The 23,744-nt window shown below is 30.9% G+C and overlaps 2 long non-coding RNA genes across 2 annotated transcripts; both read left to right on the forward strand.

Annotated features, from left to right (window-relative positions):
- The first annotated feature begins 14,966 nt into the window (after nt 1-14,966).
- On the forward strand, nt 14,967-15,497 carry LOC131629098 (uncharacterized). The gene is made up of 3 exons (XR_009291955.1): nt 14,967-15,128; nt 15,270-15,349; nt 15,430-15,497. It is a non-coding gene; the product is annotated as an uncharacterized LOC131629098 (long non-coding RNA).
- Nucleotides 15,498-15,684: 187 nt separating this feature from the next.
- LOC131629126 (uncharacterized) lies at nt 15,685-17,879 on the forward strand. Its single transcript, XR_009291965.1, has 4 exons — nt 15,685-15,816; nt 16,418-16,590; nt 16,695-16,715; nt 17,391-17,879. It is a non-coding gene; the product is annotated as an uncharacterized LOC131629126 (long non-coding RNA).
- The last annotated feature ends 5,865 nt before the right edge of the window (nt 17,880-23,744 follow it).

Below are 23,744 nucleotides of genomic sequence, written 5' to 3' on the forward strand. Positions count from 1 at the left end.
TTTTTCTCCATGGAGAACTACAAACCAAACTAAATTGAACCAAACCAAACTGATCAAAACCAAATCATATCAAACAAAACAAAACCAAACAAAATATAAATTAGTCCAAACTAACATGGAGAGAACCAAACGAAACAAATCTCACCAAGAAGAAATCCAAATCAATGGAAAGAAGAACAACTGAATGACATACATGATCAATACCATAATCAATGGTGAATAGATAAATTGAAGTCATATATGATTCAATCTTGGCCTTCATGCATACAAAGGCTGAGACAACATGTCGAGAACAATTTAGCGACCTTAACGGAAGATTTTTTTTCTAATATAACGAATCATCAAAATCAAAACAAACATATTGTCAAACTTTTTAAAACTCAATATTAAAAGTGACAAGTAGTTAAAGGAAGATTGAAAGAATTGTAAACATCATATTAACAATAAAAATAACAAAATAAGGATAAGAGAACAAACATCACAATTTATCAAAATAAGACTTAAAACAAAAATATAGAATAAAACAAATAAGCTAAACAACAATTGATCTAATTATAATAAATGACTCTTTATATATATCATCTAATAAAATGCGAGATTATAGTCTCTCGACAGGGTTTAACTCTTATCTTACTATTAAAAATAGATTTTTTCTTTAGCCACCTCCCTATGGGGGTCACCCCCAGCGAAAAACCAAAACTACCCCTGCTTCGGAAATGAACTTCCGAAGCGCTTTTTTTTTTGAATTTTTTTTGTCTTCGGAAATGAACCTCCGAAAATGTCAAAACCGTTAATATTTTCGGAAGTTCATTTCCGAAAATATTTCTGCATATACAAATTTCCCTCCTTCACTATTTCATCATTTTTCTCCAACACTTTTCCAAACCCTCTCCAAAACCCAATCAATCTCCATCCATTTTTCGTCCTAAAATCAAGTTTCAAACCGTTGATCACGTTAAAGGGAGCATAGAAAGCTACAATTTCAGGTAAACATCACTTATTTCATTCCCTATTTCACTACATTGATTCAACAAAATTCTGCTGAACACTGATATAATTTGGATGTTCATTTCCGAAATATGTTACCTAACATATTTCGGAAATGAACTTCCGAAAATAGGCCTGGCAGTACAAAAAAACAGTTTTGGCCAACTTTTGATAATTTATTCATTTGTTAGGTATGGTGCATCCGGACAACATTGTGCAAGACGATGGACTATTAGTTCCAGAAATTGTCAACGATAATAACGATCCGATTATTGACGTTACTCCTATGATCAATGCGGTCGATGTTCGGCAACATTTTACAATTGATCGGAGCTTCGGCGATCGCGAACAATTGCTTGATTGGGTTCGGAAGGAAGCTAACAAAAATGGATTTGCAATTGTTATTTTAAGGTCGGACAACGGAAATAATAGGCGGAAAGCTTTCGTTGTTTTGAATTGCGAACGGGGTGGTAGTTATGTACAATCAAACCGGGTGCTAAAACACGAGGACACGGGATCGAGAAAGTGCGGGTGTCCGTTTAAGTTGCGTGCCACTCGGAGGGTTGATGATTTGTGGCGGTTAACCGTAATTTGTGGAATGCATAATCATGCCTTGGATGTCAAGTTACACGGGCATCCAATGGCGTGTCGTTTGTCCCGCGAAGAGAGGAATGTGATATCGGACCTAACGATAGTCAAAGTGGCGCCTCGCAACATACTTGCCGATTTGAAGCGTAAGAAACCGGATAGCGTTTCAAATATCAAGCAAATTTACAATGAACGGCACAATCTCAAGGTTTTGAATATGGGCCCTCGGTCGGAAATGCAACAACTTTTGAAACTACTAGGCGATAACAATTATGTTTCAAGCTTCCGAACCTCCGAGGACAAAGTTACGGTGCGTGATATTTTTTGGACTCATCCCGAAAGTATCAAATTATTCAACACATTTCCAACCGTTCTTGTGATGGATTCGACGTACAAGACCAACAAGTATAGGCTTCCGCTTCTAGAGATAGTCGGTGTTACCTCGACGGACAAGACTTATTCGGTGGGGTTTGCTTTTTTGGAGTGTGAAAAAGAAGACAACTTTACGTGGGCCTTGGGAATTTGCAAGTCTTTGTTAGTTGATCAAGCGGTTATGCCAAACGTCATTGTCACCGACCGGGACAATGCTTTGATGAATGCGGTCGATACCGTCTTCCCGACATCTACCGCTTTACTTTGCCGGTATCACATAACTTGCAACGTGAGAAGCAAGTTGAAACCCGCGGTTGGGACAAAAGATAGGCCGGATGAAAACGGTAAAGTTGTTAAAGCCGGTGTTGTGGTTGATAGGATAATGGCGGCATGGAGGGAAATTTTGGATGCCTACTCCGAAGATGTGTATACCGAGAAATTGGTACACTTTAGGTCATTGTGTGGTTCCCTTAAGACTTTTTGTCATTATGTCGAATCCACCATTCTTGACAAAGTTAGAGAAAAAGTCGTGTGCGCTTGGACAAATCGAGTTAGACATCTTGGTTGCACCACGACTAACCGAGTTGAATCCGCACATGCGGTCTTCAAGAGGTGGTTGGGTGATAGCAAGGGAGATTTGTGTCGGGGATGGGACACCGTGAACCAAATGCTTGAAAATCAACACAATGAAATTCAAACATCGTTCGGTCGGAGCAAGACGGTTATGGAACACCGGTTTAAAGGGCAAATTCTATTCTCCCAATTGATTTACAACATATCTCGAATGGGTTTGAATTTTTTGTTTCATGAAGCTAAGCGGTCGGAGACGACGGGGCCGGATAGTTCATTATGTGGGTGCACGATTAGAAAGACATACGGCCTACCATGTGCTTGTATACTTGCAAAAAAAAAGAATTTGAATTCACCCATACGCATGGATGAGGTAGCCGACCATTGGAAGAAACTTCGTTTTGATGATTTTGACCCGCCGAAAGAAAATGACTCCAAAATCACCATCTCCGACGAGTTGGAAGTGATAATGGAGAAGTTTGCTAAAGCGGACGACACAACAAAAATGCACATAAAAGAACAATTGCGAAAGATCGCATTTCCGGAGACCACCGATTTGAAACCGCCATCTCAACCGGTTAAGACTAAAGGTGCACCGAAAAAGTCCAAAATTACACAAGATGACACATCAACAAAACGATCTCCTTCCTACTTTGAACATGTTGATGCATCGTTACCAGAAATTCATGAGACACCTAAGTCCAAGAGTAGTGGTAACAAAGGTGCCCGTATTTCGAAGCCACCTCGCACACCGCCGATAAAAAAGTCACCCATTGTCTACATTGATGAGATGCCACTTTTTATGCACAAATATATCGATAACATCGTTGATGTTGGAGGAGACGGCAATTGTGGATATCGGGCCGTTGCGGGTTTGCTCGGTAAAGGGGAAAATAATCACACTTTAGTCCGACGGGAACTTCTTGCGGAGTTGACTTCGTATCGGACATCTACGGCCGACTATATGAAAATCAAGAAAAGTTTGCAAAAATTCATGATTCACTTGTTCCACCACTTACCGGTATCGCTCCGGTCTCGAAGTGGATGTCATTCCCCGATATGGGTCATCTCATAGCAAGTGCATATGATATTGTATGCGTCGATTTGACGAGGTTTGGACTAAGTGAGACTTTCTTTCCACTTCATTGTCGACCGCCATTGGACTCGTCGGGCCGAATCATATGCATCGGGTATCTACGATCGCGGCACTTCGTCCAAGTGTTTTTGAAACCGGGGTGTCCTATACCGGCTACTTGTTGTCAATGGACCGCACATCGTTCAAATAAGGCGGAGACTTGGCCGGATCCTTTTGTTTCAAGAATGGCGGAGTTTGAAGAAATGATGAGCCAAGAGCGCGAGCAAAATAGAGAGCGGTCGAAGAATGAGCCTATTTTGGACTTAGGATCCACCGATTGGTTCGGTGAATTTTAGTTTGTTCCGGATCGTTTTTTGTATGTATTGTTGTTTATCATGTAAAATCGGACCGATTCAATACATGTATAATATAATTATGTTTTATGACTTGCTTGTCTAATTTATGGTTAATGTCAATTCCATATGTTCAATTTAGACAACACACTAAGCAATCAACAAAATGCAAAATTTATGTCTGTTTCTGCATAATTCGGAAATGAACTTCCGAAATATGCTAGTCTGCCTCCTATTTTCGGAAGTTCATTTCCGAAATGTCCCCTGAGGCAGGATAAGGTTTGTTAGGCCATCAATGCTCCAATAAGTCTATAAATACACACTCTTCTTCATCCTCTCCACACCACAAAACACAAATGACACAAACCTACCCCCACCTAGCATTCGTCTACTTTGAAACCGGCTACCCGATGCCGTTCCAATTTCGCTTCTCGCGCGACACGCCGTTTGCGGAGTTGATACCGTCGCTCAACACGCTTTTGCACTATCCCGAGAATCGAAAGGTTGTCAAGCTCGAGTACCGCTCGCCATCGCTTAACGACGAGGGAGGCATTAAGTTCACACCTTTTGAGATCAAGAACGACGAAGATTTGGCGGTTATGTGGACAACGTTCGACCGATTTTCTTCGAAAGGCCCGATCGAGTTGGACGCGAAACTTCAAAGATCGGCGGACGATGTTATCAAAATGTTGACTCATCCCCACCTACCTGTGATCAACAATATGTAACTTTAATTATATGTAATATTATCGTTGTAATCTTCACCCGATTAAATAAAGCGAATTGTTGTTGTTTTTCATTTTCTTCTGTCCAGACATATTTTCGGAAGTTCATTTCCGAATTCCCCAAGGGGGGTGCGTTAGGAGATGAACTTCCGAAACACCACATTTTCTGAAAAAGTAACTTTATTTCGGAGATGCATCTCCGAAATCAATATTTTATATTAAAAAAAACACGTTTTCGGAGATGCATTTCCGAAAACACCTTTTTTAAGAAAAAAAGTACAGTTTCGGAAATGAACTTCCGAAACAAGGGGTATTGTGGTAAATTCACCAGGGGTGGGCAAGAAGGTTGTGAGGTGGGTGAAGAAATTTTCTAAAAATATTGTATAATTTAATTTTTAAAACTTATTTAAAAAATTCTTTTTATTTTTTATAAGAAAAATATTTATTTATACATGCAAATGTTTGTCAAACCAAATCTATGTACTATTTAGTAAGAATTTAGACCAAACACTATAAATATTTTTGACCATTTTCTTTATATTTGATTCCGAGGAGTATTTGTCTTGTGTTCTATGAGAACATATATGGCCAAAAGATTAATTGGTTTTGCCACTTTCTTTGAAAGAATAACCTTTGACCTTTCCCTTGAAAGAAGACAAAAAATTTAATAAAGTATATATTCTTTGCTTTCATGAGCTCATTGTTATCGAACAAAGTATTGTATTAGTATCACCTGGTGCTTGTTAGAAATTTTAAATGATGTTTCATATTTAAGAAAAATAGATGCTTTATTTGTTAAAAAATTTAAATGATATTTAATATTTAAGAAAAATAGATGCTTTCTTTGTTAAAAATTTTGAAAGATGTTTAACATTTAAGAAAACTAGATACTTTCTTTGTGAAAAGTTTTATAAACTAGATTATAGCTCTGAACTTATATCAGCAGTTTATAAGTTAGTTGATGATAGCAAATAATTAATTAAATGAATTTGTAGTGTTTAATAAAATTAATGAATATATTAATTTATAGATGTAAAATAATATAAAATATGTTTAATTAATATTTAAGTTTTTAAAATTGAAATAGCAGAAGTAAAATTGAAAGAGCAGATGATAAACTATAAAATAATTTGAATTAGTTTATTAAAAAGTTATAATCAATTAAAATAAATTAGAAACTAATTAAAAATTATATTATCAAACAATTTTAAACTACAAACTCAAAATATGACATTATCAAACAAAACCTTAGTTAATTATGTAAGGTTAATTTATTTATAAAATTTATTTTATTTCTATTTAACAGTTTATATAAAAATGTAATTTTTTTTATGTTTATCAATTAGTTGCACGGATAATTATTTACCATATATTTGTATTATAAAATGAAAGTTATTAAAATATACATAATCTCTATAAAAATTGACATTAATCTAAAATAATTGAATATGTTGGCGGAATGTATAAAATTAATGTTTTATGAATTTTTATCAACATACTACGTATTTGTTTTGTTCATCACCATACCAATCATTATCTGCTACAGTTCAGAATACATTCCCTCTCAACTTCTCCAGTTTACACCTATTCGCGAAGTAGGCTTGCAAAGTGGGGATCAAGATGCTAATTTTATATGTGAATTTCTTTTAAGAATAACCACATTTTTCAAATAAAATACTCAAATAACTATCATTTAAAAAAAATATATACTAAACTAATCACTTTTTAAATAAATAAAAAAAAAGTCGATCGATTGAGGAGACACTACATACAATGAGACATGCACTCTATTTTTCACTAAAGTGACATTTTTCACTAAAGTGACACCTGTTGTGGCGCATGCACTTATGTCATGTCAATGAGCATGACACATGCACTATAGTATTAGGAGCATGCGCCACACACGGTGGCTCTTGTGTTCTTTGTTTTTTTTTTATATAAATAGGTCATTCATTTTCACCATTTTCTATTCATTTTCTCATTTCACTCTTAAACATGTCTTCAAAAATGTCTTATATTATAAAAAAAACTGCTCAATTTTTTTCCGCCTACAAAGCCTCCGATAAAGATCTGACTTTGGAACACGGAGACTTTCAAGTATTTTTATAGGAGCTTGACCCGTTGGTTAGATGGAGACATTCCTGACGGTGAAAAGAATAGAAGAATTGGCAGGCTTGTTATGATGTTCAACCAAAATGGAGAAACTCGTTTTTGAGATCCTGTTAAAACCGACAAGGATGTCCTTATAATGATGAATGGATCAGCTGATATTGTCTTCATGGTTGTAATCTCCTAGATATATTAATGTGTTGAGTTGTTTTATTTGTTTATCGTGTTGTTATTTTATGCGTGGTTGTCTTTATTTTCTTGTACTCGAATGTTGTCTTGAATATGAAATGAAAGTTGAGTTTAATATGGAATTTCATGGTTACAACAAATAAATTACATATTAAGAGTGACATACAATAATTATGTTGCGGAGCTTAATCTAACATTGAGACAATTTTTTCGATTGTGTCCGGGTTGATGACTTGTACTGCATAATCTTACCATTTTGTTTGTCATATCCATTTCAGTTTAAATACGCGCATTGTTAGGGCGACCCTTTTTCTTCCTTCGTATATAATCATTGTGCTAAACAATGTCCCCTTGATAAGTAGGCCAATAATCCTTTTTTTCTACCACCGAGAAGCTATTGATGTACACATTAAATACCTTTCTGACATTGTAAACGGAGGATCGATGTTTGGAAGGGTCATGGCAAGCATGTGAACATGCCTCTATATCATGGAAGCAACGAATACGAAAGGCTTAAGCTTTCCGCAATCACATTAACCTCTATCTAGTTTGACCCGATAGTATCCCTTGGCCTCCCTTCATTATGGTCAATTGTCTCTTGTACACTGATCCAACCTTTAATACGGTCAAGCATTGTAACACCGAGTGTGTTATCTTTGGTAGTTTCCTCCTGAATAAATTTCATTGAGCTTTCACAAAACAATTGCCCCAATTATAACACTGACATCCATTTTGAACCCCAAATCTTGAACAGTGACCACAATCTAACATATATTGCTCTCACCAATGTGGTTATCGTTAGGTTTCTGATGCCTTTGAAGACAGATTTCATTGATCCAACAAGATTTGTTGTCATGTGGCCCCATCGTTGACCATTGTCAAATGACTTGGGCCATGTCTCCACTGGAATATTATCGATCCACCTTAACACATTCACATTTGTCAACCTGGTCTCTTTACGGTAGTGGCTGGAACGATGGTTTTGTTAACGCATAAGCTGTATTCACAACTTTTTTCTGAAGCTTCTTGTCTTTGATCTCCCACATGAAGTATTGTGCAATATGTCTACTATAGTAAACATGCGTAGAAGAATGATCTTGCCAACCGTTATCAGAGCTATTGTATGCACTCTCAATAGATGGATGCCTGTCTGAGATCAAACATGGTTGGATTGCAGAGCAATGTGTAATCGAAGATGCTTGAGAAAGAAACTCCACCCACCAGCAGTCGCACCTTCAACCAGAGCGAAGGCAATTGGAGAAATATTACTGTTGCCATCTTGTGCCACTGCAATGTACACTTAAACATCACACCGCCAAAACACCCAACCAACACATGTCTCTCAAACCCCACAAGAACCATTGCTTCATTTCCAAAATGATTCAATGGTCCAATTTAACCAACCACCCCGCCCACACGTAATCCAACCAACACGACCCAACTACGAACATGGGCATCAAACTCAATTATATTAGCGCTGCTTACTAGGGAGATATGATCGACAATTTGTTAGATAACACTAATATCTCAGGACCCTCGCACCCGGCACCTCTGGCTCAGACGAATACTAGGAGATCCCAAACACCCTATGGAAATCAAGTGAGGCCTCGAAAGCCAACACGGGGGGCCAGACTGTTGAACCGACAAGCGTTTAGGTAGAGGGTGTCTATAAAATTATCTCCCAACGTTTTGTATTTTTTGTAATAATATTATAATTTATTTTTTTCGATTTAATTTTTTTGTTAAAATAAATTTAAAAAACTAATCAACATAGGAGCCAGCATACGTGGCACATCCTCCTAATATTATAGTGCATGCGTGATTGCCTATGGCATGACACATAAGCATGCACCACATGCAATGGCACCTACGTGTAAATTAGAGTGCAAGCGCCATGCATAGTGACCCCTCATCTACTTGCCTAAATTTTTATTTGAAAAGTGGTTAATTTGGTAATATTTCAAAAAAAAAAAATGGTTATTTAGGAATTTTTATTTTAAACAAGTTTAAATCTAGATGGTTGTGATTTGACTAATTTAAAAATAAAACAGAATAGAAGTTTAATGAGAAATCACAATGAAAATTTCCTCTTTTCTTTTATGGGAAAGTTAATTGGTCAAATGTAGGGTTGTTAAAAAAAAGATGAACCGAATCGAATTCTCGAATTAAATCGAAGTTAAAATAATTATACTGTTATATTTGATTAGTGAATCGAATCATATTGTACAAACAATTCTAAAACTAAATCATATAACAAATAAATTGAACTGAAACTGAAAATGAAAAATATTAAAAATAAGTTTTTTTTTTAAATTTAGAAAAATTATTTAACAGTTTAATTCTTTGACAAATATTTCAATTTTAAAAAATTATCTTTTAACAATTTAATATATAACTAGTACTTAGACCCGTGCGAGGCACGGGTTAAATACGTTTTAAGTAAAAAATCTCCTTTAAAAAATAAAAAAAATATGTCAATTCGTGCTTGTGATTCAAATATAAATTAATTGTATAGTGTAGAATTATTTTATTAATGTTTAAAAGGAAATTGCGTTAATTCAATAAAATTAAATATACAAATTAAGTAGTCTCGACTCGTATGTATTGTCTATTTTAGTAGAGAAAATAAATTAAATAATAAAAAATTAAGTAGTCTTGGTCCCTAGGATATAAAATGTATAAAATAGGTTTTTTTTAATATATAATAAAATAAATTGAATTAGAAAAATGACAAATTTGTTTTTTTAATAAGAAAGTTGTGTTTTTCATACATCATAATTGTCTCATATTTAAAATAAATATTTATAGCAATTTTTAGTATAAATACAATTTGCATGAGTATATAATTATGTGTAATTTCAATGTACATATTTCTACTACTAAATTTAAATATATCATAAATATTAAGTTATATTTTAGTTATAAACTAAAACCCGTTTTAATATAAATCTATTCAATAATAATAATAATAATAATAATAATAATAATAATAATATATAATTATATATGTTTTGTAGAATAAAATTATATCATCTCATTCACTAAAACAAAAACAAAAAAGTCAAACTACATTAGTCTCTAAAATAATTTACTAATACAAATGAAAAATGACTCTTGTGATATTTGAAGATAAAAATTTGAATATAATGCAATATATCAATTAAGTTATTGATCTTTATTGAATATAGTAAGAGAATATAAATTGTCCAAATTTTACCGTATCAAATTTATAATAAATTTGTTTATTAATCAAATAATTGTAACTTATTCTGATTATAAAAATAATTGTATCAACAATTGACTTTTTCCCGTCTATAAAAATATTTCTAACTTATTTCCGTTTATAAAAATAATTGTATCAACAGTTGACTCTTTCTCGTTTATAAAAATATTTATAACTTATTCTCTTTTAATAGTTGGGAGAATCGGTAAAGATTATTATCAAATTATTAATATTTATTATTATTATTATCATATACTATTAATTGATATTATTAAAAGTGAAACAAAATAAAATCCCATTTAAATTCTGCGTGAAACAAAACAAAATCCACAAATAAATCAACCACAAAAAATACAAATGGTTGTTATTTGCATATGTTTACATCTCTCTATCTAGATATCGGTCAATATTTTAAAACAAACAATATTTCTTCTTCAACATTTAATTTCATATCCATAACAGATTAAAAACATTTGAAAATTTCATGTTTCAAAAATCATATTAAAATATAATATTAAAATTATATTAAAATATAATATTAAAATATAATATTAAAATCATATTAAAACATTCCATCCGATCATAGTAACAAACAACTCCATTGTCGCATCGCAAAACTTCCTTAGAAACTCTCTACTTTCCCATGCAAATTTACTCAACTACACCACCTCTCCAAGTCCGTAGAGAATTCGAAAAATATAAAACAGATGTAGTTAAAAGAGATAAACTAATCCTTCAATAGTTTCTTTATTTTTCTTCAAAAGTCAAAATACAAATTCAAATAAGAAAAATTAACAATTCGTGAGCAATCAGAGACCTAGAGTGATAGATTTTTCTGGAAGAACACACAGTCCCTTAAAGGAACAACCTTTAGGTTTCTATATACACCACCGAGTTCCTAGCCCAGCCGCCGCTGTTTCCATTCTTTAACAACTACTGTTTGATGTGCATCATAAAAACATAAACTATCAACCTTCAAACAAATTCAATTCAATTCATATATAAAAAATAAATAAATTGATTGGTCAGATTATAAGGAAAATTTGTAAATTAGTATGCTATACCTTTATTAGCAACTTGATTGGTTAGATTCTAAATAATCTGTAATTCGATTTGAGTGAACTTTTATCATTATTTAATTCAGTTTAGTGTAGTGTTTTTCCGATAAAATGTACCGCCTTAGTCAAATGTATATTCAAACTTTTAATTAACATCAAGTTGCGTTGGCAAAGAGGATTTATGGAAGAAAAAAATGCTATCTAAATTCCCTTCACGTAGTTCAGCTAATAATAATGAAAACACGTTGATATTAAGTAAATAGGTGAAAAATATTAAAATCTATTATCAATCTATTAAAAGTAAAGTATATGGAAATTCCAAGTCTAACCTTTTGATTAAATGTTATAATTTTGCTTATTCTAATGGTATAATGGTATAATAGACTAATCAAGACTATGCTGTTACCATATTCATTTGCCATTTTATTTTGCTGACATATCAATCCATCATAATTTTATACACTATTTTTTATTTATTTTTTATTTATTTGATTTATATTTGAATTCTTTGATTTCATTCACGGTTAATGAGGAGTTGGAATAGACATAGCCAAATTAATTTGGTATATTATTAAATGGTATATTATTCAATGCATGATTTAAAAATAACCACTATTTTGAATATTCACGGTAAGATTAAATGTATATCATTACACTACAAGATTAAATGTATATCATTGGAATTAGAATAGACTATTTTGATATTCCAAGATATCACAACTTCCGTATCCATTCTCTACCCTATATAGAACCATTCTAGGTTACTTTCAATTCTTCTTCACGTATTATTTTCCAATTCTTCTTCATTCCCATATTTTGATTCTCTGTGTCCATTTTAACATAGATTTTGTAACAGGTCTAAATAATCTCTTTTATTCCTTTCTACCCATTGTTCGTCAAAATCCTGTCTCTTCCATTCCATTGATGATTTTTTTCAATTTCCTGTTAAATTAGAGCAATGATTTTGTTAGGATTTAAAGTTCAAAAAGGTAAAATTTTGTTTAAATCTTATTAGAATTGATTTGTTTCCAATTGTGAAATTGTTTCAATTTCTCAAATTGTTTACTGTTGCTGTTTTTATAATTATTTTGATGACTTCGTGCTTTTTTATTTATTTTAAAGTAGAGCACTATGTTTTCTATGTTTTTTTGGAGTTCAGCCATGTAGTTCTTTCAGAATTTGGTTTAAAGAGAATGGATGTGCTTATAATTTTGTCATTGTTGCATAATTGTATGGGGACTGAGTTTCGAGGTAATTGTGTTGATTCACTCTGAAATCTGTAAGAAAAATATCATGTTTTTTTTAGAATTATTTCGATGTTTTAGGTTGTGTTGGTTGCTCATTTGTTTTGTTGCCAAGAAAGATATTTGGACATAATGTGTTTGAGGTAAATTATTGTTTTTTTTTTTTTTGACAAAAAGGTAAATTATTGTTCTATCACTGAAAAAGTATATTTTTCACACACTAGGTTTTTGGATAATATTTCTCAAGCTTTTCTAATGGTTCCTTTCTTTGTGATTCTTGAGGTGTTTTTTTTTTCTCCATAGTACTTTTGTTGGATATGTGTCATATATATTGAAATTTAAAATGAAGTTTATTATATTAATTTTTTTTTTTTTTGTAGATTCTTCACACCAAGATTAGATATGAAGCATGTTTGAGGCCAAGGATAGATCTTAATACCACATAATGGAAGGATAAGCAGCAAATAGCAGTTGTTTAGAAATGTTGTTGTGATAGATTATTGTTATGAAAATAAAGAAAAATAATAATTTCTATAGAATAATTTATATTAAAATATTAATTTATAAAAAAAACTTTGCAAATATTTTAATATATTATGTCATAATTTTTTTCAATATTTTAACCATTAGTTTTTTTAAGAGAAAATATGACAAGTCTATCATTACCACATCTCTTTATTTTAAGAACTTTATTGGTTCAATTTATTTCACATTTATTCTATTTATTAATAGTTGATTAGTTATTATTATTATTTATTATTTTTATAGCATATATTAGTATTTATTGATAATTGATGATTAAAGATACTATTTTTTTATTTTAATGATTTTAATGATAGTTATTTTGAGATTTTTTTACTAAGTCTCTCTATCTATATTTGACTCTTATTTTTTCTTTATTCACTTAAAATTTGAAATAGTTTTATTGACAGAAAATTTAAAATAGTTTTAATAGATTTTTTTTATGTACGTATAAGGATTTTTTATTTACCGAATTCATATCATTACGTTTGGGCTGAAATACAAATCATAAACCTTATAAATATATGATCATGTGTAATAAATGGTTTTGTTAGAATTTATGTATGAAAATTTATCAGTTATAAAATTTACGTTTTGAGAAAAAGAAAAAGATTATTTATAATACATCTGACAAGCTATAAACTAAATTTCTGAAAAATTACGAACTATATTTAACTATTCTTAATAAAAAATTTCAATTTTGGAAGCACAAAGATTATTTAAACCAAAATATAAAAGCAAAGAACAAAACGGAATTGTAATATTTATTTAGAAAATGTTAACATAATTCTAATTATAATTTTATATAGCTCTAATTGTTTTAAGTTAATTTTTATTTCATTAAATGCATTTATTGATAATTTAATTTATTCTTATTATTTTCATATTTAAGGGGCAATTTAAATATTTTTATTAAAACATAATTCTTAAAAAAACAGAATTTCATGTCCTGAAAGAGATATATCTTATATTTTTGAACTTATAAAAACTATAAATGAGTTTATATATAACTTTCTTATGAAACAATTATGATGAATGAATACATAATTTTCTTATGAAACATGCTAATTTGTCATATCTTTTAAATTTAAATACATGAAATTGTGATTCTAATATTAAGTAATATATACAAACATAAACCCTAATATTAATAGAAAAAAATTATACCTCGCTCAATTTAAAAAAAAAAAAGTCTTAAGAGAATATTTCTAAAAATCATGTTTACGAATGATGGTAAAGTGTCTATCATATTAAAAAAAATTACATTACCTATAAAATTTAACAATAATATACTAATAATAAACAATTTAATTTTGTTTTATACTTCACTCAATCTTATTGAATAGATCTATATTAAAACAGGTTTTAGTTTATAACTAAAATACAATTAATATTTATAATATATTTTAATTTAGTATTAGAAATACGCACATTTAAATTACACACAATTATATACCTATGTAAATTATAAGTTTTTAATGATAAAATGCTAATATTTATACTAAAAATTGCTGTAAATATTTGTTTTAATAAAAAACATGAGACAATCATGATATAAAGAAAAACACAATTTTCTAATGAAAAACAAATATTTAAACATAATTTTAAGAGTGAGAATACGTTGATTTTCAAAAATATCTCTAAGAAGTTATTATAAACAATTAATTTAATTTTTAATTATTATCATTATATATTATTATCAAGCATACTAAATTTTATATAAATTTAAAATTATTATTATTAGTATCATTTTTTTTAAAAAAAATTATATCTATAATATAAGAAAATCATATGCTCTGGAAAATACCATATTGTCCTTCTATTACCAAATTTAGCCACGTTGATGCCTTGCCCATCTTCCTTTTATTTTGCTTCTACTACCAACCCTAATATCTCTCTCTCTTTCGACTATTCTTCTTCCTCAAATTTCTTCCTCTTTCTATCTCTCTTCTCTCTCTTTCTTCTTCTCTTTCTCTTCCTTCTCTTTCTCTAACATTGAGATAAAATTATAATCCCTAATCTAAATAATTTTTGCGTTTCCGAAAGAAATATGATTTCGGCGAAGTGAAAATCGTTGCTCGGTGGATCTGCTTCTCCTCTTTCTGCTTTTTAGGTATGTTCTTCTTTTTGGATTAACAAGTTTGATTTTTTACATTACTTTTTGTCAGTGATATAATGATAGGTTTGAATGTTATGAAATTTTAACTTTAGGATTTTCTTTCTTTTTGGTATTTGAATCAAGGGTTATTTGTAGGTTTTTGCAAAGAGGCTGTCCGAGGAAAAAATGGATGGTTTGAAAGAGTAGGTTTTGCACTATGTCGGTGTTGGTTCGCGGTGGGTGACGAATACTATTCTGAAACAGATTCGATTTCAACTTTCTCTTTGTTTTCTTCTAATGTTGTTTATATGTGCAGATTTCAAATTTGGAGTAGTATGTCCTTTTGATTGATAACTCAAACAGCAGGTAATGGTTAGTCTAGAGTGACTTTGTAATTTTTAATTTTAACTTATATTTGATTTTTGTAGATGAATATATTATTGGATATGTATTGTTATTAAGAATTTTTAAGATACATGAATAGAACTCACTAATTTTTTGCTGTGACATATCAGTTAAATTTGTGTTTCATATTTTGTTTCTTCCAACTTTATGAGGTCTAGACGGGTCGGTTGCTAATGGGGACGGAGTTCAAGCAGGCGATAAAAGTTGTAGAAGAGGGAAACAAATACTTTACTCGTCGCATTTATGGACCGACATCCACCGTTTGGGTTCTGATTAATCTACAACTGCTGATACAATGGTAGGTTTGATAGTTATAAAATTTTAATTTAGGGTCACGTGACATCAGTCTCTTAATCTATCCGTCATATCGAGAGACATCGTGTACGCTTATTGATAAAACTTTTTTCTCCTTACTTCGCCGGTTTATTTTTATATGAAGTAATTTGCTCCTTACTTCGCTAATTTGTAATTATATGAAGTTATTTTAATATAATACTCCATTTACTTAGTGCGGCCACTGCTAGCCACCTATGTTTGGTTATATTGTTTGGTTAACATTGTACGGTTTGCGATCTATTTGTTTGCTGCTTTTTTGAGACTTACTTCGCCGGTTTGTTTTTATATGAAGTAGTTTGCTCCTTACTTCTCTAACTTGTAATTATATGAAGTTATTTTAATATAATACTCCATTTACTTAGTGCAGCCACTGCTAGTCACCTCTGTTTGGGTATATTGTTTGGTTAACATTGTACGGTTTGCGATCTATTTGCTTGCTGCTTTTTTGAGATCTTCGATTTGTGTTAATTGTTTTATGAGATCCTCTTTTTTTGTATTGAGATTTGTTATATTTTTATTGCTCATTTATATTTATTTTCTTGGGGGTTGAATTGCTAACACAGGTGGTGGATGTACTTAGAGACAATAAGAAAAAAAGACACTGTGACGCAAGGGAAAGCCTGATGAGATAAGCATTGGTTGGGAAATTGATAAGATCTACAAGTTTGACGGAGGGTAGAAACTAACTCTTGAAAGCATAGCTTCTTCCTATTTATACTTAATGATCCTTATTGAGGTATACTTTATTTTCTATTTACCAAACTTATGACATGACTTTTATAATTTTCAAGATAACATGATGTTTACATTTTTAACTAACAATTGTATGTTATGAAACAGGAAACATCCAATGATCTTGTGGTATGATTTATTTTTCTATTTATCATCATGTACTCTTTTTTCTTTAATTTTTAAAATAACGCATATATGTTTTAACTGAAATGATGTATACTTTTGAAGTTGTTCTTTAAGAGCTTTAAGTCTAGTGTTTGAATGAATTAGGAGTCCCTGGTTTTGTTACAAGGTTTCCTTAGGAACCACACTTTGCTTAAAGATTGCCATGATGTCTGATTGTCATTAGTTCAAAATAATAAGTTTTATGCTTTCACCATTTTTATATTCAATCTGTATCTTTTATGTATTTATCTTATCTTTATATTTCACAGTTCACACTTTCCTTTTCATTAAGCATATATCATTTTCCGTGGTTATTGACAAGACAAAATTGTTAACTTCAAACTATCATAATTGGTTGAGCAACAAATTGAATGATCTTGAGTATAATATTTCTTAATGAGCTTTGAATCCAATAAGGTAGCTCGTCGCATCTTCTTTTCAATGATGATATACAGGTAAGGTAGCATAGTCAAAATTTGACTTGTGCATAGTTTCTGTTATTGATTGTGTTCTACTTTTATTCAATTCAGGGTACAACTTCTGTGGTTGGTGCAAGCACAAATTGTGTGAGTGTTGTAAACTCTTGCAGACTACATGCAGTCATGCTCATGACATAACACGACCTTTATTTCATTGCAGATTTCAAGAGAAAGTCCTATATGAGTGAACTCTGTTACTGATTGAGATCCTTATACTCCATATGATGCACAAATATTTTAATGACACGTGATACGTCCCGAGTACACGGAGAATTGTGCTTTCTGACAAGTGACAAAGCATTTGATCAAGTGTCTATTAGTTGGCTTCCTTCCTTCCGACATGGATCGGTATATATGATGTATATATGTTAATGTATATAGTTGCAGTTTGTGATCATCTCTTTGTAAAAGCTCATATGATGCTATATGTGGATCTGCCATGAATGCATAGTTAATTATATAACTATTTCTCTGCTCAGGTATGGAATGAAACATTTTTGTTGTTGCTTAGTATAATTGATTCAGTACTATGGAAGGGTCATTTGCAGGGACCAATTGATAATTTGCTTACACTAATTATGATCATTTGCAGCACTTGCAACACCAGCATTCCACTACTCCCTTTATAAGATATATGTATGTATGTTGCTGCAGGAATGAAGATAGTGGTTTCTGTTCTTAGGAGGGCGGTGGCAGTAGTTGCATCATCGATAATATGAAAAGCTATATATGTTTCTGTAGGTGTTTTTTTCTGCATTTTTTGGTTGTCCGCTGTGGTCCGCTCTAGCCTCTGTGCAGACTCAAGCAATCAATCACTTTTGTCCTGTTTTTTATTTTATTTTGTGGTGCTGCAGTGTATCGTCGATTTTCTGTTGTGCGGTGTTGTTTCTGGTTGTTGTATTGATGATCTCAACGTGTAAACTTCGTTGTTTGGAGCAGCTGGTGGTATGAGGAATGTCATGTGATGCATATAGGTGTTATTTCTAAGTATGTGTTTCAAGTATAGCAGTTGTCATTGGGTGTAGTTATGTTTTTATTTTTTAAGGATGTGGTTATATTGTGTTATGAAAAGGCAACTTTGGTGTAACTGTTATTTATTTGGTTTGTTTTTGCTTTTGGCCTGGTGTATATAACACTGATGTAACTTTGTATTTTTTGTGCTATTCTGTTTTAATATACTGCTTTTGGTAATTAGACATTAAGCATTAGTACAAATTGTTGAGAAAGATGGTTTGATAAAGCAATTTAAGTTGAGTTTCAGAACTTCTATAAGTTTAGTTTAAGATTATGAAAGCTGGTGAGGATGTTGGAAAACTTATGTTGTAGGTCTTGAGAACTTACAAATAACATTTTGTACTGCTATTTTATAAGTGAGCTAGATTTAATTGTAGTAAACTCTCATGGTCTTTTAAGAGTATTTGTTTCTAATGTAAAAATAATTTTATGATTACTAAATTATTTCTCATCATCACGTCACTTTGTTATAACATTTTAAAAATAATTTACAACTAAATTGAATGTATATGTAATTATTTAGTTATATATTTAAAATATAATAAATTATTTATAAATATAAAATATTTGTAATTTAAATAAATAAATAAATATTATAGAATATTATTAAAAGAAATTAAGCATTTAGTTATTTAGAATAGGATGCAATACACATAAAAAGATTAAAAAAATAAAACTTATACAAATCAAACTCAGATTTTATCTTTTAATTCTTAAATTTTTAATATTTATTCTATTATACACGGGAAAGTTATTGAACAAAATATTGATTATTAACGGGACATGAAGTTATTTGAAACATGCGCCTCTTGTACCAGAACCCGTGCAAACGCACGGGTTTCTATCCATTTTTATTATATTTTATGAACATCTGTCGCAACACACCCTTACCCGTTGGAACGCACGAGTATTCAGACCAGCATTCATAGGAACTCACGTGTTATTGTATTTTTTGTACAATTAAAAAATTAAAATAAAATATATTTAAAATAATGTATGAATTCAAATACGATAAACATGTGTTGTATTTTAATTATTTATGTTACTAATATTTTTATTTTAAAATTATTTTTAATTAAAGGTAAAAAAAAATGCACGTCAAATACGATAGACATTACAGTTATATGATCAATTACACAATTTTTTATCTTCTATTATTCACATATTTTATATTAAAATTTGTTATTGATCTAAATGTTTTTACGGGTACCAGACATTTTTCTATACATTTAATTAATTTTTTTTACGGGTACCAGACATTTTTCTATACATTCAATTATTAATTTTTCACGGGTACCAGACACTTTTCTATACATTCAATTATTATTTTTTCACGGGTATCAGACATATTTCTATACGTTCAATTATTATTTATTAACGGATATCAGACATTTTTCTATTAAAAAATATACTTTTGAAATAAATGCGCGTCCCGTACCAGAACCCGTGCGGACGCACGGGTTTGTTACTAGTTTTTATTTAAAATTATTCAATGAAATATCAAATCATTTAAAATTTTATAAATTTTGTAGATTTAAACTTATATTTTGAAATTCTCCTAGACAAAAAAATAGAGAATATATTCATTTAGAACTGAAAGTTCAAGATATGTTGGAGTCTAGATATTCATTTAGAATTGAAATTTGACGGGAGTTGTTATATATTGTAAAAATAGTAAATATGATATAATAAGAAGGATTTAAAACTGATATTTGATGGGAAGCTGTTATAAATTTTAGGTTTGAAAAAATTGATTAATATTTAAAAAGTAATGTTATTTGATTTGGAAAAAGATTTTATTCTAATATGTAGTTTTAAAATTAACTCATCTGGATTCAAGTGAATTTTTTCAACTCATCTAAATTCACGGGTAGATGTAAACCTATCTAAGAGATATCAGCCGTAAACGGTTCATTTTAATGTTCATCTTTTAAATATTTTTCTTGCTGTTGTTTTATATAATTGAAGTTAGATAATCGGCTGTACAATTTATTGTAAGTACAAATCAATGCTTAAAAGTTGTTGCATATTATTAGCATATATTTGTAACTATGTCAATGTTAGCCAATTGAAGAATAAATTCAAACTTTATAAATAATAATTTCGTAGACATATAATATAAACACACAGGTTTCTTACTAGTTTATATGAAAAAAAATTGAAATTTGTTTTTTTTTTCTCATATGAAAAACGGATATTATTATATTATGTAGCATACAAGTACTATTTTTCTTTTATTGCAATTAATGTTTGTTTCTATTTATCTATTAAAATAGAATGTTTGGTTTCCACCCATTTAATTAATTAATGAATTCTTAATATAATTTTTAGCAGTTTCTAATTCTATACAGAATGTGTTGGAATTGGTCATGACATGATTCTTTTTGATATAGCGCCAGATTGCATCGTGAGATTGATTCAAGAGGATGCCAAGGATACAACGTCTACTAGACTCGTTACCGTGTAGTTTCGTTTGTCTTCGGGCTTAGGCCTTTCTTATAACAAAAAAAAAATGTGTTGAAATTTTTTTATTTATTTATTTTTCTAATACTGCACTAATACTAATATTTAAAAATAAAATATATATTAGAACATGTAATCACAATATTGGTAAACAATGAAAGTTTTGGTATGTGGAGAAAGAGAGAGTGTGAGAGAAGAGAAGAGAGTGAAAAGGAAAGATAATTGAGGGTGAATTTTTATTTATTTTTTTATTAATCATAATAAGGATACCTCTAGGGTATATATACAATTGATTGAGATACAAAATATCAAGGCAAATAAGAGAAAAAGCAAAATGTCGAACCTGTAACCAGTTGTAACCGACTACTCCGAATGCGTAACCGGTTACACTGACTCCAAATGAGCTTTTTCTTCAACTTATTGACTTATTTTGACGCCTGTAACCAGTTACACCTTCGTGTTAACCGGCTACAACACTTGAATTACTTAAAATCTCTTAACACACCACCTTAATTCAAGTGCTCCAACTCTTCCATACCCATGCTTATCTTCAACCTTTGGAACACTTCAATTGTGACTCCCTTGTTCAGCAAATCAACTACTTGATCTTCACTTCTACAATATCTCAATCTCAACTTTCTTTCACTAACAAGTTCCCTAAAATAGTGAAACCTCATCTCAAAATGCTTGCCCCTCCCATGTGCAATTGGGTTCTTAACAAGATTAATAACGGAAACATTGTCAACCAAGAGCGTAACAACCTCACCCTCATTGTTGTCCAGCTTCTTCAATAGATTCATTAGCCACACGACTTGACACACACAATGAAACAACAATACATTCGACCTTACAAGACGTGGGTGCAACTACCGGTTACTTCTTCGAACACCGTGAGATTGGTGTTTCATCAAACATAAATATGTATCCAACTGTAGACTTTTGACCATATTTATCTCCGCACCAATTGGAATCGGTAAAACTGAGTAAATTACATTTTCTGCCTGTATTTGCTGCAGAAAAGAGAATTTCGCCGCCAAGAGATCCTCTGACATATCTCAGAATCCTTTTGAATGCTGTAGAGTGAGACACCCTCAATCTATCCATGAATCTACTCATAATACCAACACTGAACACCAACACCGGTCACATATTGCACAAGTAACATAATGATTCAATTAGCCTCCTATACTGAGTTGGATTTACCTTTTGCTCATCCTCATTCTTAGAAAATTGTAACATTGATTCAGCTTGAGTAATGACAATATTACAATGCTCTATGTCAAACTTTTTCAATATCTCAAGAGCATAACTTTTGTGGTGCAGGAGCAGTCCCTTTTTGGACTTGTGGAACTCTGTGCCAAGAAGTATGTCATTTCAAATTCTTTCGTAAGTTTACTGTTGAACTTAGAAATACACATTTAGTCGGTGCATGTGATTAATAAATCATCTACATATAGACAAAGGATGATCACTTCTTCACTTGTATCCATTTTCACATATACGGTGTGTTCGGATACACATTTCTTGAAACCAATATTCTTTAGGAAGTCGACGATCCCTTTGTTCCAAATTTTTGGAGATTGTTTCAAACCATATAATGCTTTTCTCAACTTGTAGAACCTTCCTTCTTGGGTTTTCACAATAAAACCAAAGGATTGCTCTACATAAACTTCCTCTTTAAGCGGATCGTTCAAAATGCATATTTGACGTCCATTTGATAGATGGACCAATGTTGTTATTCGCAATACCAACAACTAGCCTTATGGTTTCAATTTGAAAGCACAAAGTATCTTGTGGTATATTTTACGTGCTTTAAGTATCGTTTGTATTTTGATGTTTTTGTCAATTAGATTATTGTTTGATATAAGTTGGATTGCGTATTTGTAACTTGGACACAATTTGAATACTATTTGTACGTTGTGCTTGTACGCTTTTATCATTACAATTTATATGTAATCGCTTCGGCTATTAGAAATTTTACCACTAAGAACCCTCTACATTTCATGAAATAAACTTCTTTAATCCTTATTAGTATTTCTTTTTGAGCTTATGGGATTACTCTCTTGTCATTTCCACATGCGTAGCTTGAATCACAAGTTAAAGTTACTAAATTTGAAATATCATTGATTTAATTCGAATCAAGTACAATATATGGTTCAAATCATTAGCTATGTGAAAAATGGGATTTGGCTCTAGTCAAATTGATTTGAATTGGAAAATAGGCATGATTCGAATCACAACCTCGTGTGATCCGAATCAAGTACAAATATTGATTCAAATCAAAAGTCCTCCTGAAGCTATATTTTGCTTATGTCTAAATTGATTTGGATCACAGTTTTTCCTTGATTTGAATCAAATGTTCAAGAGTCCAAAAATTATTTTGAACCACAGTTTACACTTGATATGAATCAATGCTTGAAGACACATTTTTCATATTTCATTTAAATAACTTTTTATTTGATAAAAGTAACAAGAGTATGAAACCTATGGTGAGAACCATAGAGACAAGCATTGTATTCTTTGTCTTCTCTTCTTAGTGCGTTCATCCTTACACCATGGATATTTTTCTTCTTCTTTCTACAAACAACCTCTTGATTGTGAATTATTGTCAAATTCATTATCCTTTTTATTGCATCTTTATTCTGTGCAATTGTGTTGTTGTGTTGAGTGAATTAGAAGTGAGTTGATTAATCTTGTTATGTTTTTCATGATTAATCAATTTCAAGAATATCATTTTTGTCAAGACTCATTCATCTAAAAATCTGTTAGAACCTTGTTGTGTTCTTCTTTCACTTTTATTATACCTTGATTAACACATTGTATTGTAGATTGACTAGTGAGATTTTCGGGCACTGTTCATCATCTTCATCTTTATGGTCCTTCATCTCTAAAGATTGAGTGCTTGAGGGAGACTAACGATACATTAGGGTATCTAATATTTTTGCGTAAAGTTTATTATCTGTAATAGGTGCAAGTATTATTTTTTGAGTTCAGTTTCACATCCTTTGATATTCATCAAAAAGAGTGATGCTTGTAA

This window comes from Vicia villosa, unplaced genomic scaffold (assembly GCF_029867415.1).
Source record: "Vicia villosa cultivar HV-30 ecotype Madison, WI unplaced genomic scaffold, Vvil1.0 ctg.000509F_1_1, whole genome shotgun sequence".
Taxonomy (NCBI): Eukaryota; Viridiplantae; Streptophyta; class Magnoliopsida; order Fabales; family Fabaceae; genus Vicia; species Vicia villosa.